At 34.7% G+C, this 8,097-nt stretch overlaps 1 long non-coding RNA gene across 1 annotated transcript; it reads right to left on the reverse strand.

Moving 5' to 3' along the window:
- Positions 1-2,830: 2,830 nt before the first annotated feature.
- On the reverse strand, positions 2,831-7,865 carry LOC117635912. The gene is made up of 2 exons (XR_004586966.1): positions 7,656-7,865; positions 2,831-2,987 (listed from the first exon to the last, which is right to left on the reverse strand). It is a non-coding gene; the product is annotated as an uncharacterized LOC117635912 (long non-coding RNA).
- Positions 7,866-8,097: the final 232 nt, after the last annotated feature.

Below are 8,097 nucleotides of genomic sequence, written 5' to 3' on the forward strand. Positions count from 1 at the left end.
GTGTTCATATGGAATCCATGCGACAGTTTCGGCCTCCTACTCAATACCAAAAGAGGTCTGGGTGTGTATATGGAAGATTGAAACTATGCCAAAAATTAGAATGTTCCCTTGGAGGGTATTATCTAATGTCATCTTTACTTGTTGGAATCTCTATATAAGGAAAATTCTTGACTCCTCAGTGTGTCTTATATGTGGTGTGGAGGAAGAAACAATTGAGCACCTTTTATTCTTATATTCGTGGACTAATGTTGTGTTGTTTGGTGCCCCATTGAACTACAAAGTCGATATGAGAGGTTTCTCTTTTGTAGACAGATTAGGAGTTGGCATCGAGACTGAAAAACAGGAACAACGAGCCGGAACGGATGGAAAAAAGAGGAAAAAATACCGATTGACTAAAAAGTCAACAAAATGACATTGAACTGGAGCATATTGGTTCCAACCAGTTCTGGTTTAGGTTTCACACCTTACCAAACCGGACCGGCCCAGTTGTATATTATTATTATTTTTTTACAAAATTATTTAAATCCAGTGCTACATTTTTAATCTCATAACTAATATTTCTCTAAGCCCAACTTCAAAACATCTCTCTTTTCTAGGCCAATATCTCTCTTTGCATGAAATTGGATCATTTGTTAATTTTCAAGCCCAAAAAATAAAATTTAAGTTGGAATTTGTATTTAAAAAAATTAATAATAATCCGGTCCAAAACCGGAAACTGGACTATCCGGTTTCATAATTTTTTTTCTTCACTAAAACTGATTAAAACCGAACCGATTAAATAGTACGATTCCAGTTTCGATTTGAGGTGGAAACCAGACTGAACCGGATCACACCCACCCCTAAGACAGTTGCCCGAAAGGAATTATTAATTTTCAGGGGTTAAGCAAGCGGGAAGCTCAGCTTTTGCTTACTAGCATTAACTTCATATGCTGGGAGATATGGAAGACTAGATGTAATTTTATCTTTAAGGGCAGCCATATTCATCCTCGGCTCACTATTGATTAGTAATGCAAAACCGTGGGGATTTTTTAGATGCTAAGGCCAAATCACATGTGCCTTTTGGGGATGCCTAAGATGATCAAAACATGATTGCTCAAAGTTGGAGGCCTCCAATGTCAAACTATGTGAAAATAAATTTCGATGGAGTGTGGAAAAAGGACTCTCATTTTGCAGGGCGGGTGTAGTTGCTAGAGATACTATCTTATATTTTTGTGGTGGTTTAGCAACTTCGTTCCATTGAAACTCGGCTCTGGTTGCAGAGGTGGCTGCTGGTCTTTGGCAATCAAATTTGCTCTAAATCGTAATTTCATCGACATAATCCTCGAGACAGATTTGAAGATTCTAATGGATGGAGTTAGAGGATGAGTAAAAAATGGTGTTTGGGCCATCCAACCTCTTCTCAATGAGTTTAAGAAGATCCCTGTTTGTTTCAAATCGGTCATGTCACATCCCGGGATAGGCTCCGCCATAGGACGATATTGTCCGCTTTGGGTCCCACTCTCTGTCCTCACGATTTTGTTTTTGGGAACTCACGAGCAACTTCCCAGTGGGTCACCCATCCTACGATTGCTCTAGCCCCAACTCTCTTAACTTCGGAGTTCACATGACTCCGAAGCCAGTGAGCTCCCAAAAGGCCTCGTGCTAGATGGAGGCGGGCATGTACATATAAGGCACATCACCCCCTCTCCATTGGTCGATGTGGGATGTTATAGGTCATTTGGAGTTAGTTGCTAAGGAATTTGAACCGTGCAGCGCACAAGACCGCAACGATTAGAATCAAAGCCGAGCAACTGGAAAGTTGAACTGTCAAACTACCTCCATCTCTTGTGGGAGTTTACTGTCAGATAGCCTCCCTTATCCTCCAGGGAGGTTTTCATAATTTATTGTTGTTTTAGAACATACACAGTGGTAATTAAGGTGTATATTGAGTTGTACGTCAAATATACACATTTGGTTGCCGAAATGTCCTGCAATGGGGAGGTTTGTACGGCTGTAAATGTACATAACAGCCGTAAGATGGGAAAAAAGATGCAAATGTACATTTAATTGTACACCCAGCAAAGTGGGTCCCATAGCAGAAAAGCCAATAGAGATGAGGGAGGAAATCTGCCAAAAAGATAAGGAAGTTATTAAAATGGTGGGCCCAAGACGTGGTTGAGATTTATTAATATGAGGAAGTTATTAAAAATGATGCAAATGTACTAAGTTCTTCTCTAACAACTCTCTAACAGATGGCCAAATTTCATTCAAATTGAAATATGAAACTAACAACTACATGTAAAGAATAAATTCATGTCAAGGCCGACAGTTTAGATTAATTTTATTTACATCATATTGAATTAAATTATATCTTATCGGAATTTTAAAAAATTTATGTCGATTTGTTTAGAAAAAAATAATTAAACCTAATCCACAAAACTAAACATAAGAAAAAATTAACACAAAAAACGAATTAATAACAACCACAAAAAAAAAATTTAAATAAATAAAATCTGATTTACATACCTGAATTTGCATCCAACCCATTGGAGCAAAAATGACATTTGCATCTTCGAGAGGTGTAAAGGAGATATAACTGTGGCTTTACACCTCCCCACCATCGATGCTCTTAGTTTTGTTGTTTTATGACTTGGGCTGTTTGTCTCGACTCTCTGTTTGGAGCTTAATTTAGCCTGTCATATTTGCTATGTTTTGCTGGCGCTACTTTGGCGTTTCTTAATGAAGTACTTATTCAGATTTATAAAAAAACAAAAACAAAAAATTCATGTTCATGTTGCTGTATTTGCACCTCTTGTTAATGTTGCAGTCCAAACAACAACAAAATAGAGGAAATTAAAATATTGGAAGAAACCTCCAAAATTGAGCAATATTTTCTATAATCCCAAGCACAAACAGCAGAGGGTTCTTCATCCCTTTACAATTTATGATGAAAAGAACAAGTAAAGGATCCAACAAACCTAAATATGCATCCCATCCCATGCCATCACCTGCAACATGTTATTATATAAAGGATCAGACGTGTTAAATGGCTTAAGATTATTGCGTAAATTATTATTACCCAATTCAAGGAATAAGGACAATATTGGAACAAAAAAATATTTATAATACATCAGAAAATAATTAAAAGAGAATGAAATCCTATGTGGCACAAAAGTAAAAGGACTTGTATCGAAGTCATCAAATTCGAGGATTAAATTCAACTTCTTTTGGATCTATATCAACTTTTCTATTATAAACAGAATATGTAAAAAAAATTATAAATATAATATGCAAATCCCTAACTGATACATAAACCCCAAAAAATAATCACAAATTGTAGGAAGAAAAGAGGATGAAGACAGAAACAAAGAGGATGCTGAAAAACATAGGAGCTTTTTTTTCTTTTTCTTTTTTATCCAAAACGAATTCCATTAAACAACCAAAACAGCCCAAGCCAAATAGCACTAGTAAAAAAAACCCTTTGCGCGACCAAATTTTGCGCGACGAAAAAGTATTCGTCGCTCAAAGTCACTTTGCGCGACGAAACTTGAAACTTCGTCGCTCAAAGTCTTGCGCGACCAAATTTTGCGTGACGAAAAATAATTCGTCGCGCAAAGTCACTTTGCGCGACAAACTTTTGCGCGACGACAATATATCGTCGCTCAAAGTCTTGCGCGACGACAAATAATTCGTCGCTCAAAGTCACTTCGCGCGACGACAATACATTGTCGCTCAAAGTCTTGCGCGACCAATTTTGCGCGACGAAAAATAATTCGTCGCGCAAAATCTTTATAAAAATAAATAAAATAAAAAAATTTATTTTTTAAAATCTTTGCATGATGTAATCCAAACATTTTGTCACCTAAACCAATTTATTTTTGTTTTTTATTTTGTATGCATAACACTTAAGAAATTAAATGGTATATATATTTATTAAGTAGCTTTAAATTTATTATTTTAGATCGGATCGGATTTTTATTAGAAAAATATATTCTTGTTGTTTGGATTGGGTTTTTGTTAGCAAAAAATATATTTTAAATTGATGATCAAATTATTTTATTGTATTCATATCGGGTCAAGGAGTGTAGCAGTAAAAAATCATCAAAATCGGAGTTAAAATAACCGTTAAATCGTGATTTTTCTTTATAACCGTCGAAAAGTTTTGTCCCCTTACTTGATCTCTGAATGTTTATTTTTTCCGATTTTTGGCATATATGATCTCGAAGTATAAACAAACAAGTTTGATGGTTGGATCGTTGAAACTAGTTTTTTTGAATGCATATGCCATCAAAACAATATATTCACTAACAATTAAGAGTTTATTTATACTTTTGTTAAATATAACATAAGATTTTGTGGTATCCACTAGTGTAAATATTTTAAATTGAAGATCAAATTCAGTCATTGTATTCATATAAGGTCAAGGAGTGTAGCTGTAAAAAATCATCAAAATCGGAGTTAAAATAACCGTTAAATCATGATTTTTCATTTATAACCGTCGAAAAGTTTTGTCCCGTTACTTGAGCTCTGAATGTTAATTTTTTCCGATTTTTGGCGTATATGATCTCGAAGTATAAAAAAATAAGTTTGATGGTTGGATCGTTGAAACTAGTTTCGTAGAATGCGTATGCCATCAAAACAATATATTCACTAACAATTAAGAGTTTATTTATACTTTCATTAAATATAACATAAGATTTTGTGGTATCCACTAGTGTAAATATTTTAAATTGAAGATCAAATTCAGTCATTGTATTCATATAGGGTCAAGGAGTGTAGCTGTAAAAAATCATGAAAATCGGAGTTAAAATAACCGTTAAATCATGATTTTTCATTTATAACCGTCGAAAAGTTTTGTCCCGTTACTTGATCTATGAATGTTTATTTTTTCCGATTTTTGGCGTATATGATCTCGAAGTATAAAAAAACAAGTTTGATGGTTGGATCGTTGAAACTAGTTTCGTAGAATGCATATGCCATCAAAACAATATATTCACTAACAATTAAGAGTTTATTTATACTTTTGTTAAATATAACATAAGATTTTGTGGCATCCACTAGTGCAAATGTTTTAAATTGAAGATCAAATTCAGTCATTGTATTCATATAGGGTCAAGGAGTGTAGCTGTAAAAAAAATCATCAAAATCGGAGTTAAAATAACCGTTAAATCGTGATTTTTCATTTATAACTATCGAAAAGTTTTGTCCCGTTACTAGATTTTTGGATGTTTTTTTTTTGCGATTTTTGGGGTATACGATCTTGAAGTATATACAAACAAGTCTTATGGTTGGATCGTTGAATGATGTGTGTGTATATATATATATTTATTTATTTATTTTGTACGTATAACACTTAAGAAATTGAATAGTATATACATTTATTAAGTAGATTTCACCTTAATTATATTTTAAATCATAAAATAAAATATTTTTATATTTTATTATTCATAACAATTATTTTTAAAAATATTGTGCTACGAACCAATTTTTCGTCTCTCAAAAGTTTGCGGGACCAACAGTTCGTCGTGCAAAACTCAAAAAATTTGGGCGAGTACCAAAAATGGGACGCGGGTTTTTAAAATTAAAAAAAAAAACTTTAGACTTTGCGCGACCAATATTTTTTGTTTTTCGTGCGCAAAAATTTGGGCGGGTACCAAAAATGGGACGCGGGAATTTTTTTATATAATTGTTTTAGACTTTGCGCGACCAATATGTATTTTTCGTCGCGCAAAAAGTTAAAAATTTTGGCGGGTACCAAAAATGGGATGCGGGAAATTTTTTTTTTAAAAATAATTTTTTTAGACTTTGCGCGACCAATATTCTTGTTTTCGTCGCTCAAAACTTTGCGGGACCAATATGTTTCGTCACGCAAAACTTTGCGCGACCAACAGTATGTTCGTCGCGCAAAGTGATACGATTTTTAAAAACTGAAATAACTCCTCCACCATTTCCTCAATTTCTTTCACTACTCTTACCTCTCCTCTCTCTTTCCCTCTCCCCAAATCCCACCCTTTCTCTCACACTCACTCCTCTCACTTAATCTCTCATCTCTCTCTTCATCTCTCACTCTCACTCACTCTCTTGGTGGGCTAGGGCAATTTGGAATCATCACTAGGGCAAGAATTGCTCTCGAACCTGCCCCCCAAAGGGTATCTCTCTCTCTCTCTTCCCTCTTCCCTCTTCCCTCTCATATTATTATAATTTGTTGTTTCAATAGAAATGGGTTTTGGTTGGGTTCCACCTTCCCATGGTGGGACAAAAACAAGTCCTCAAAAGCAAGGTATGATGAGCTTGACCTACCAAAGGGGTTTTCGAAGGGATCGAATATGGGTCCATGAATTGGAGCTTTTTGAACCCATTATTCAAACGGGTATTCTATAGCTGGCAATGTTGTTGACGTGTCCTCTTTGCTTCTTTAACTAACATGGTCTCTTTCTCTATTTCCTTTTTTTATTTTTATTTTTTTTTTATTGCTTTATTTGCTGCCCTTGTCAAACAGGTGAGGTGGATCCGAGTACTGTATTCCAACTTTTCGGCTTTTACCAAAGATCAAGAATTCCTCATCTCTCTGCACGGGCAACCCTCCACCCACAAGTTCGATTATGTCGAGGGTTTCGTGATTGTAGATGGAGGCCTCATCAACAATTGGAGGTCGTCTTTCTTCTCTCCTAGCAACCCTGTCAAAATCACCTCTATTAATTCTCAAAGGGGTGTATTAGGATTTTATTATTGTACTTTGTTAATTTATGTGTACATTTTGAATATTATATATATTTATTGGATAATTTGATCACTATTTTTCATGTGTAATTTTATTTTGAATATGTCAATTTAAATTAAAGTAATTAAGAAAAATCTTACAATTAAATTAAATTTAAAAAGTAAAAATTTGAAAAAATTAATATAATTAAATTAATATCAATTTAAATTAAAGTGATTTTAAAAAAATCATACAATTAAATTACATTTAAAAAGTAAAAATTTGAAGAAATTAATATTAAAGAAATAATAAAACAAAAAGTCAAAAACCTTGTGCGACAAAATATTTTGTAGCGCAAACTATTAAATTAGTTTATTTTCATCAAAAAAATTTAAAACACAAAAAATATTTGGTCGCGCAAATATTTGCACGACGTTAGTATTCGTCGTGCAAAACTCTAAAAATGTGGGCGGGTGCCAAAAATGGGACGCGGGAATTTTTTATTTTTTTATAAATTTTTTTAGACTTTGCGCGACCAATGTGTTTCGTCGCGCAAAACTTTGTGCAAAGAATATTTTCCGTCGCGCAAACCTTTGCGCGACCAATGTGTTTCGTCGCGCAAAATTTTGGGCTACCAATGTTTTTCGTCGCGCAAAGTTACTTTGCGCGACCAACATTTTTTCGTCGCGCAAAGTAACTTTGCGTGATTAATATTTTTTCGTCGCGCAAAGTCACTTTGCGCGACCAATGAAAAATCTTGGTCGCGCAAAGTCTTTTTTCACGATCTTTGCGCGACAGATTCTGCGCGACGAAGTTTCTGTCGCGTTAAAATTTGTGGGACTACAATGTATTTTGCGCGACGAAATTCTCTTCGTCGCGCAAAGTGTAAAATGTAGTAGTGATAGCAACATGCCAACATCGAAAACAAGAAGAAGAAACTAAGAAAAATAGGAAACAGTAGCAAGGAAAACTAAACCTTGAATTAAGCCTTCAAGAGAGGAGCAGAGCAGCAGCCCAAAACCCAAAAAGGAAAGCGATTGATCCATATTGGTAGCCAGTCATCATAGTTTTCACGGCAGAAAATTTCAGAATAGAAGATGAGTAATGCTTTGTATAGAAATGAAAGCAAGGATATGGGCTGTAAATGGAAAGCTAGATGAGAAAAGAGGGATGTAGTTCATAGAGATTGAAAAGTCCACTGGAAGGGGTAAAGCTGATTGCTTTCCGTTTTTAAATATAATTTTGGGGTTAAAATATCTACATTCAAGGGCAGGACAAGAGACGATTCAGGAAAAATTGGCGCCCACGCGGGATAGGAAATTTTTCTGAAAAAAAGTTTTGGAGGATAGAGGAGAGAGAGAGAGAGAAGAAATTGAGGATTTCACAGTGTTATCACATGAAGGTTCACAAATAGAAGT

This window comes from Prunus dulcis, chromosome 7 (genome assembly GCF_902201215.1).
Source record: "Prunus dulcis chromosome 7, ALMONDv2, whole genome shotgun sequence".
Lineage (NCBI taxonomy): Eukaryota > Viridiplantae > Streptophyta > Magnoliopsida > Rosales > Rosaceae > Prunus > Prunus dulcis.